The following is an 11,310-nucleotide window of genomic DNA, read 5'->3' as shown; positions in this document are numbered from 1 at the left end:
CTCCCGTCCCATTTTCGTCTTAAGCGCGGGAAGATTGCCTCTGTGCATGACAATCTTGTAGAGAGCCATACGTCGTGGGCTGTAATATAATCTTAGATTCCTCAGTGAATAGTGGTTTTTGAAACTCTGAAAGTGTCCTTCCTCGTTATAAGTAACGCTTATACAGAGTGTTACAAAAAGGTACGGCCAAACTTTCAGGAAACATTTCTCACACACAAATAAAGAAAAGATGTTATGTGGACATGTGTCCGGAAACGCTTAATTTCCATGTTAGAGCTCATTTTAGTTTCGCCCACCTACGCTCAATGGAGCACGTTATCATGATTTCATACGGGATACTTTACCTGTGCTGCTAGAACATGTGCCTTCACAAGTACGACACAACATGTGGTTCATGGAGCTCCTGCACTTTTCAGTCTAAGTGTTCGTACGCTTCTCAACAACAGATTCGGTGACCGATGGATTGGTAGAGGCGGACCAATTCCATGGCCTCCACGCTCTCCTGACCTCAAACCTCTTGACTTTCATTTATGGGGGCATTTGAAAGCTCTTGTCTACGCTACCCCGGTACCAAATGTAGAGACTCTTCGTGGTCGTATTGTGGACGGCTGTGATACAATACGCCATTCTCCAGGGCTGCATCAGCGTATCAGGGATTCCATGCGACGGAGGGTGGATGCATGTATCCTCGCTAACGGAGGACATTTTGAACATTTCCTGTAACAAAGTGTTTGAAGTCACGCTGGTACGTTCTGTTGCTGTGTGCTTCCATTCCATGATTAAGGTGATTTGAAGAGAAGTAATAAAATGGGCTCTAACATGGAAAGTAACCGTTTCCGGACACATGTCCACATAACATATTTTCTTTCTTTGTATGTGAGGAATGTTTCCTTGAAAGTTTGGCCGTACCTTTTTGTAACACCCTGTATTCGTCTGTCACTTGAGGTTTTTCATCATTTCAGTGACGCTCTCTTTCGGTTAAAACAAAATTGACGCCATTTGCGTTGCCCTAGTTTGTATATTTTCAATATACCCTGTAACCCCTGTATTTTATGGGTCCCATATATTACAGCAGTATTATATGATGGGTTGCACGAATGTGTTGTAAGCAGTTCACATTGCATATTCGTTGCATTATCCCAGTATCCTATCAATGAACTGAAGTCTGTCCCCTTCCTTAACTTCGACTTAGTTGATGTGGTCATTGCTTTTCGTATCTACACAAACTGCTACACTCAAGAAGTTTTTATGGGTTGCCTGACACAAGCGATGACTTATTGATATCGCAGTCATAGGATAGTACATTTTTCCGTCTTGGCAAGTGCTCAATGTTAAATTACTGTATCCTTAGAGCAAATCGGATCACTTCCAAACTTTGTCAAGAACTGACTGAGTACCTATGCAGCTTTTTTCAGACAGTACTCCATTACAGATAATTGCAGAAACTGTCTGCGTCTATTATTACTTTTGTTTGCCAGGTCATTACGACACAACGTTAAGAGCAACGATCACGACTGAAGTTAGATCAACATTTGCCGAAGACTACCCATCCATCCATCCAATCATTCAAGACATCATTCCGTGTGCACTCTGCCAAGATATCGACAATCCAGGAAACAACTTTGTTTCAACCCATAGTATAACCGTATTTTCGCTTATAACCTTTGGTTTGGTATTGAGTCAAATAAATTTCGAAAGTGAAGAAACACAGTGCTTAAAGAAATACCTTGATCAGCGGCTTTCGAGGTGTCATGTTCGAAAAGCGAGAGGCGGGTTTCACGTGACACATAGTTTCTTAATCATGCTGGCTGACATGGAGTAGCTCATTTATGACGAGATAAGTTTGAGATCAGAATATGTTACAGGATTCTACAACCGATGGATATCAATAATAATGGCCGAAGATCACGTTATATTTGCATGTTGCCGAGAATAATATTTCCCCTTCATGTGCTGGCCGCTGTGGCCGAGCGGTTCTGGCGCGTCAGTCTGGAACAGCGCGCTGCTACGGTCGCAGGTTCGAATCCTGCCTCGGGCATGGATGTGTGTGATGTCGTTAGGTTAGTTAGGTTGAAGTAGTTTTAAGTCTAGGGACTGATGACCTCAGATGTTAAGTCACGTAGTGCTTAGAGCCATTTGAACCATTTTGAACCCTTTCAGGTTGTAAATATGTCAGTTGTTTCCTTTGTTATTGCTTGGACTCAGAATTTCGTGCTTAGGGAGTATTTCACTTCTGGTTTTGTCTGTGTTTAAACTTCTGTCGCTTATGTCACTGTTACGTTTCACTATGCACCGAAATTACGAAGGAAGCCCAAGGTAGCTGCTAATTGAATTACACTAACATTGAACACGTTGGAAGTTCAAGTATCTGCCACAAAAATTACAGTATTCTCAAATACACTGACAATTCAGGGATAAGCCTCACATTTTGTGTAATGAGTTGTTTTTCTTCTTTCTGATTACTGAATGACTCTTTGCTCTTCCAGGCTGCTCATTTAAGGACTGACGAAGAAAGTAGCAAAAGGAGCTATTTTCAACTGACATATGACAGAACAAATATTTGTCTCCCAAATGGCGGGTCGTGGGTCGTGTTTGGATAGGTCAGTCGGAAGAGCACTTACATGAAAAAGGCAAAGGCTGTTTCTTTGGGTCCCTGGGTGAGACTCAGTTTTAATCTGATAAAATGTTTCAGTGCTTTGGTGTGTTTATTATCTTCTGTTATACTTCAGATTTTTTCAGTTTCTTCTCCTCAACATTTCCCTTCTATACATTGCTGTGTTTTGCATTCCAATTTCAGAAACTTTAGCCTTATTTCTGTAATAATATGATACTAATTGTTCAGCATTTGGAAGATCACATAGCGAATAAGCATTACCCCGCAATAGACGTGTCAGTTCTAAACCGCAGTTGACCGTACGAGAAGAGTAGGAGTACTCTACTATCAGCGAGGAAAGGAATATGTGGATGAATAACATATTGTAGCAGTATAATGTTACCGACGAAAGCGCAGCTAAAGCAGGGCTCTAAACTCGGTTATCCGAGATTTCTCCCCCAAAGTAGTTGCAGTAAATATTCGAGAAATCTATTAAAGAGCAGCTGCCAACGTGACTAATTCGGAAGTACGTTCTATCAGCGTCGCGAAGCAGCGTAAGCCAATAACGGCAAGCCTTCCGCTCCAGGTTCCTTTCAAAGTATGGTGAAACTCTTCCACTTTTAGGAGTTACATACGAGTGCTCACTCGGCGAAAGATCCCTACGTAAAGACTTAGTTTCACAGGTAACAACAATACGCAAAGAAATAGATTAACCCGCTGGATTATGGAATCACATTACAGAAACTGATTTGTACTAGGATCCCGGAACACACACTGTGCCCCAAAATTACAAAATATCTCGGCAAAGACTATCTATTGACATATAACCAGCACGTATTCAGAAAATATCGATCTTGTGGAAATGGATCTTTATCACAAAGTCATGAGTGCTATAGACAGGGGATCGCAAGCTGATTCCATATCTTAGATATCCAGAAGGCTTTCGACACCGTTCCTCACAAGCTGCTTATAACCCAATTACGTGCCAATAGAGTAGGGTCTCAATTGTGCGACTAGATTCATGAATTTCACTCAAAGTAGTTACTGAAGTAAAGTAACCTAGTGAATCTGAAGAATATGAGTAGCTCCCCAAGGTAGTGCTCTAGGCTTTCTAACTTTCTAAAGCTGTATAAACGATTTAAGAGCCGGCCGCTGTGGTCGAGCGGTTCTAGGCGCTTCAGTCCGTAACCACGCGGCTGCTACGGTCGCAGGTTCGAATCCTGCCTCGGGCATGGATGTGTGTGATGTCCTTAGGTTAGTTAAGTGTACGTAACTCCAAGTCTAGGGGACTGATGACCTCAGCTGTTAAGCCCCATAGTGCTTAGAGCCATTTGACCATTTGATTTAAGAGACTACCTGACATTCTTGCAGATGATACCCTCGCTTACGGTCTAGTAAAGTCATCAAAAATCATAACGAATTGGTATCACTTCGCGATTTATGCAGTGGCAGCTGACTTCAAACGATCAAAAGTGAGAGATTCTCCACATAGCCAATAAAAAAAAAAAGTCAGTTGCTTGATAAACCACACCAATTTGAAGGTTATACATTCAACTACATACATTTTTATTACAATCACGAACAACTTAAACTAGAACCACCACATATAAACTGTGTGGGGAAGGCAAACTAAAGACTGCATTTTGTTGACAAACCTGAGGCACAACAAATCATCCAACGAAACTGTCTACACTACCTTTCTTCGTCCTCTTTTGGAATACTACTGCGCAGCATTGGATACTTGCCATATACACGAAAGCGCCAAAGAAACTGGTATAAGCAGGCGTATTCAAATACAGAGATATGCAAACAGGCAGGATACGGCGCTGCGGACGGAAACGCCTTTGTAAGACCACAAGTCTCTGGTGCAGTTAATATTTATGTGAGTTTGAACGTGATGTTATAGTCAGCGGACGAGCAGCACGGAGATAGCGATCAAGTGGGGATTTTCCCTTACGACCATTCCACAAGTGCACAGTGTACATCAGTAATCCGGTAAAACATCAAATCTCCATTACTGTTGCGGCCGAACAAAGATCCTGCAAGAACGGGACCAACGACGACTGAAGATAATCGTCCAACGTGGCAGAAGTGCAACCCTTCCACAAATTGTTGCAAATTTCAATGCTGCGCCATCAGCAAATGTCAGGGTGCGACCTATTCAACGAAACATGACGATATGGACTTCCGGAGCCGAAGCTCACTAGTGTACCCTTGATGGGGCCCTCAAAACCGATATTGGAGTCTTGATGACTGTAAATATGTTGCCTTGTTGGACGAGTCTCGTCTCAAATTGTATCGATTGGATGGACGTGTACATGTAAGGATACAACCTCATGAATGTGTGAGGCGTGTGCACTGGGAGTGACATGCGACACATAATACGTCTAGATACGACTCTGACAGGTGATACGTACGTAAGCATCACCTGCGTCCATCTATGTCCATTGTACATTCCGACTACCTTGGACATTTCCAGTAGGACAATGCGACACCCCAAACGTCCAGAATTGCTACAGACTGGCTCCAGTAACCCTCTTGTGTGTTTAAACACTTCTGATGGCCACCAGACTCCACAGACATGAACATTATTGAGCATATTTGGGAGCCTTGCAACGTGCTGTTTAGATGATGATGATGATGATGATGATGATGATGTTTATGATTATTGGTTTGCGGGGCGCTCAACTGCGCGGTTATCAGCGCCCGTACAAATTCCCAACCTTTGCTCAGTCCAATCTCGCCACTTTCATGAATGACGAGGAAATGATGAGGACAAGACAAACACCCAATGCCGTTTAGAAGATATCTCCACCCCGTCGTATTCTTACGGGTTTATGGACAGTCCTGCAGGATTCATAGAGTCAGTTCCTTCCAGCACTACTTCAGACATTAGTCGAGTCCATGCCACGTCGTGTTGCGGCACTTCTGCGTGGTCACGGAGGCCCTACACGATATTGTGCACGTGTACCAGTTTCTCCGGCTCTTCAACGTAGAACCGACGGAGGACATCGAAAAAGTTAAGACGCCCCATTTTGTATCATCGCGAAATAGGAAAGAGGGGTTACGATAAGTCATCCGGGGTGGGAATCATTAAAACAAACGAAATTTCTATCACAAACTTTTTCTTCCGAATGTCAAAATATTTTGTACCCACACTTTTTATCTGCGTAGGGATAAGTACCATTGCAACAAAATAAGAGTAATTAGAACTTGTATTGAAAGACTGAAGTGCTATTTTTCCCGCATGCTATTCGAGGGTGGAATATTTGAGAAATAGTCTGGCAGAAGGTTCTTACAAACAATTTCAAAAACTTAAGCGTGAATTACAAGATGAAAACTAGACTACGTAGTCATTTGCTGAAGATTCGTGCCACGAATGGACCCGTTAACCTGAATGAATGGGCTCAAGTCATGGCGTAAGCTGCCCATATTGTTGGACACCAGAAGGCAACTCAAATTTTTAGTAAGAAACATTCTATCAACGTTATTATGTAACTGGGAGTATTGGAAGTGTGGAATTATGGATGGTGAAATAGTTTTACAAAGACGATAAGAATGTTTGGAGGTCAGTAATATGGTAGAAGGAGAACTTTAGCACTGATTGGAAGAATGTGGATGTAGGTCATGACACATCATGGACCTATAGAAAACGGTAAATCGGACCCTGGATGGTCTAACGAATTGTCGCCCCTTCATTTAACAAAGTGTCTGGAAGCAGAGAATGTAAAACAATTACAAACTGAGAACTGTGTTTACAGTGATCCAGAAGGAGTTTAGAAATTTCAGGATATATGTTGTGTTTTGACCAACAAATTACTAGTTGCGATGAAGAAATACGAAGGCTAATAGGTGAAATCTGAGGAATTATATGAAATGAAGACTGAGTCCATGGACAGGGAAATGCAGATCGCTAAAAGGACTACGGAGTTGTGGAAAAAGGGAATAATCATAATCGGTAATTTGGTTAAACAGTATTACAAGATGACTCCACGGAATGACAGTCCTACTGTCGATAGTATGAGTGTACGGCCAGTAAAAGGACTATCACTGAGAAACAATATTTTGATTTTTATATACCTAGGGAGAACCCAGCAGGAAATAATGTTACATCGTGTGATATATATGGATGTAAATAAAGCGCTTGTCCTGTCGTTATAATGACCGTGAAGAACTTTTACGTCAAAGATTCGTTAGACATGCGAAGTATGGAAAAAAAAAATCTACTAGTCGTTATATGAAACCACTTTCTAACTTTTTGAACGATTGGTATGATAATTGAGGACAATATGTGTCGTCTGTATTGCCACCAATGCAGCGACGTGGGACTGATGCTTGTTGCTATCCAGAAAGTGTTAAATAACAGTTCACATCGGCCGACATGATTGTGTGTGGTTAGAGTTAATTCGTAAGGAAACGAATGGCATTATTAGAGGGACAGTAAGATTTCAGCCTTCACAGTCACTGAGAAAGGGTGACACTGTTGACATGGTAATTAGAAATACAGAGAAGAATCCGTAAAGGCTGAAGAGTTTCTCTGTGGATCGAAAAGCCTTACTGCGAGCCTACTACCTTTCCAGTAAACTGAGGAATAAATGGAAGAAGTTGTTTGTTCAGAAGTCATATAAAGTGCGACACATTCCCCATTCAAATGTTATTGAAACAGGAACAATACGAACCAAGAAGAGGTGGCAAAAATGCGACGTCTCGGATATCATACGATTTCGGGCGTAATTGAAAGGACTGTCTTGTCGCTAGTAACTGGACATATTAAAGAAACCTGTGACTACGAGATATAGACGCAGTTTTCCCAGAACTGTGGGCTGTGATCTTAACACATTCTTTTATGAACATTAATCTTGTTTTGTCCTATGTGGGAAATGTTGCTACATTTGCCATGATTCTGAGATTTATTCATTTTATTCTGTAGGGCTGATCGTTACTTTAAGAATTTCCATTGTAGATGTTGCTTATATTCGGGATTTGAATTTTTATGGTTATTGAGTCATGATAAAATACACAGCGTGTTCGGACATTCCCGTTGCAAACTTACTCAAATATAATATAATTAATGGAAATTTAACTTTGTAAAGTGTACACATAGGTTGTTCGGATATTCCCTTTACAAATTTCTAGTACTTGTAGCGGGGAGTGAGTGTAAAATATTCTGAACAGGCACCCATGTCCGGAAACGTACCGTTTCCGTTCTACGACGGGTTCAGTTCAGATTTGTGGCGCGCCTACGTGTGCTGAGGAAAATAAAAGTCTGAGTCGCTTGTGCTGGTATGCAATAGGGTAGTAGACTGGTTCTTGTGGGATCGTATCTAATGTTTCATTTACGTGACTCCTGTACAGACAGGGGGAGGTCTGGCGTCACGAGTTCTCGCCGCTGCACTTGTAACTGAAGAGACGCCAGAACATGCTTCGTAGGTACAGGAACAACGTCTGTACCAACATCGAGTCGCTGTTGTAATGCATCAGTCCGAGTGGAGGTGGTTTGCCATTGCCTTGCTCCGGCCGTAATGGGGATGAATGATGATGGTGATTAAGACGACACAACACCCAGTCATCTCGAGACAGGAAAAATTCTTGACCCTGCCGGGAATCGAACTCGGCAACCCGTGTGCTGGAAGCGAGAACGCTACCCCAAGAGCATGAGCTGAGGACTTTGGAAAAATGTAAAACGATTATGTTTAAGTGTTAATATAAACAAATGTGCCTAAATGATTAATGGACGATTCGTTATCTTTCCTTCCGGATTCTTACCTAATCCAATTTCCCAAGCAGTAATGGTGGAGCTAAACATCTCAACTGAAATCATCGTAGAATGAAAACAGTGTGTTACCCAGCATAGGTTCCCAATCAAAATATTATGTACTCACTCCCCCTTACAACTACTAGGAATTTGTAAAGGTAATTTCCGAACACCCTGTATAAATACACTACAAAGCTAAATTTTCATTTGTTAATTTCTTTTTGCTTGTTATATTACATACACAAAACGCACAGAACTGAACTAAAATGTAGAGCCAAACAGAGAATAGTTTATTTCTCGTCCAAAAAAATATCCAAATGTGTGAATTCCTAAGGGACCAAACTGCTGATGTCATCGGTCCCTAGATTTACACACCGCTTAAATTAACTTATGCTAATAACACACACACACACACACACACACACACACACACACACACACGCGCGCGCCTCGAATGTCCGGCGGGAGGGGCCGCGCAATCCGTCAAATGACGCCTCAAACCGCGCAGCCACTTCGCGCGGCAATTCTTCGCCATGAGCTGGCTACACCACAGTATGATTCACTTCGAAGTGGAAAAGAAGAAATATAATTACAGAACTGAGTGAAATTAGTTTACTAATGCAGAACAAAACTGAAAGCAGGAGAAGGGAGGCCCGATAGAGGTACTCAAGGTACCCTCCGCCACACACCGTTAGGTGGCTTGCGGAGTATGGATGTAGATGTAGATGTCTCAAACGGTATGTGAAAGGCGATTTCGTTGTCATTTTTTGTTCGGTACATAATATACTAAGGCTTATACGGAAGTGCGGACAGTAATAGTCAATGCAGAGTTCTTGAGCGTGCAAGCCTCATTACTGGCGTAACGAGAAACATTTATAAAACTTCCGACATATTAAAGAAAACCGAGAAGGCAGTGCGCAAGTGGATTTGACGACTATACGATGAGAATGCGTATATGGAGGCAGGTCACGACGAGCGTCGAGATAACTGTGGCACATCGCGGAAGGAACGCGTGTTTACAGACGTAAATGTTTACTCTAATTGGTGCGTGAGCTCAAGGGTAAGATTTGTGCTACACCGTCTGAATCATGCAACCAAATCATATTTTAAAATGATACACGTAAGCTCTCCACACAGCACAACGTATGAAAACATACACACACACACACACACACACACACGTACGTACACTTTCACAATCAACATCCTTTACTAAACACTCGAAAATCCTGACAGCTCTCTCTCCCGGATAATTTTTATTTAAAATCGTGTTGGATATGCAGGGTGTAAGGCTTTCTCTGTTCTAAAACAAATATTTCCGAAACACCTGAAGAATGTTTTAAGTTATACTAAAAATAATACAAAACGAACATGAAAATATCTTCACAGAATCACTGTGGAGGAAGTAGATTTCAACAACTGGAACAAGACTCATTACCCTACTTAGGAGGAAATGAAAATGAAAATACTGAACTACAGCTATATCCGCCCCTTCTCCACAACGTGTAAATTTTTTTTGTATTTATTACAACAGCAAACAGGAAGTATGGGATTTTAATCAAACGTGAGACAGACTGGCCTTAGGAACGAATGCAGCACAGTGTCCATATGCAAGTCGTAAAGTAATCTATGAAAGAGGCAATGGGTGTGAATGAACGCTCTTCCTGGGAACGTGAATTTCAAAAATTTGTCGTCTCAGTTTCAACACAATCAGTACCGATAGCTTATGAGAAATAAGGCTTTTATTCAAAATACTTTGCTACGCATCGTAGATTCGGCTCCTGCTATGTTTTATACAGATGGCCAAAAGTTCATAATTAAAGTGGAGGCCATACAACGGAATTCCATAGCAACTTACTTTGAGAAGCACTAGATATATCTTCGGCTCGCCTCCAATTGGGAACAAGAATAAGGAATACCTGTGACTGGAACACACCAGAACCACCTTCATTTTGTTGATGGAACTGTAAAGTTAGCATACCGTGCGGAAAGGACTAACCACCCAAAAGAACTGTTCTGTTATTCAGAACTTCCTCTTAGTCATAACGTTTTGGACGTCTTGTCTATCTGCGTATTTCCAGCCGTTTCACTCAAGAAACTGGTAAGTCTATTCTTCAGTTGTTCTCTCACTGCTATGTTCATTTTATCCGACAATTTATATAAGAAAATGCATAGGAAACTTATTCTAAATTAAAACTAACCTCCTGTGAGAAAATTTCTTAGGAACCCAACCTGGTACTTCTTATATTCCATAAACTTAATAAAAATTTTACAGACACAAGCCATTAATACCAACTGAGACACACATATTCTCCACAATGCATAAAGTAAAACGTGGTAATTCTTCGTTACTAAGATAGATTTGTCTCCAGGCTATTCTTGGGGTATAGTTAAGTATGTGTCACCGGATTCATTATTGCCCTCATTCTCAGCTAAGAGCAGTTACATGTTGAAGTGCACTGGCGAACATCTGTAGCATTTACTGCTACCAACATACTTATGCTCTTTATGCCACGATTTGATAACGAAGCTAATACATCTGTCTCCCTTTTCATTTTAACTTCATCAAGAGAATAGAATACCAGTGAGTTAGTTAGCTTTGCTAGCTTGAAGTAAGCAAAAAAGAAAAAATCCAGTGGTGTACTATCCTTATAAGAACTGTCAAGTACACCAATTACAGCAGAAACGCACTCCCCGCATACTTACAATTCTCTGCCGCGATAGTACCTCCTCATTCGTTCCCTCACTCCCCTTGCTGTGTGAGTCATCTGTGTGGTCCAAGACATAGAGGGTCATTATCCCATGCGGTATGAAGTGCCTATCTACTTCCTGTATTATGAAACCCATTCCTTTTGACATCTAGGACTCAATTCTCAACTTGAACTTGCACATCCACTACAGCCGTTCAAGAGTGCTAAGATACTGTGGGCTCGAATATTGATACATCATCTTCACTAGAGAT

This window comes from Schistocerca nitens, chromosome 2 (assembly GCF_023898315.1).
Source record: "Schistocerca nitens isolate TAMUIC-IGC-003100 chromosome 2, iqSchNite1.1, whole genome shotgun sequence".
Lineage (NCBI taxonomy): Eukaryota > Metazoa > Arthropoda > Insecta > Orthoptera > Acrididae > Schistocerca > Schistocerca nitens.
This window is presented reverse-complemented; position numbering follows the sequence as displayed.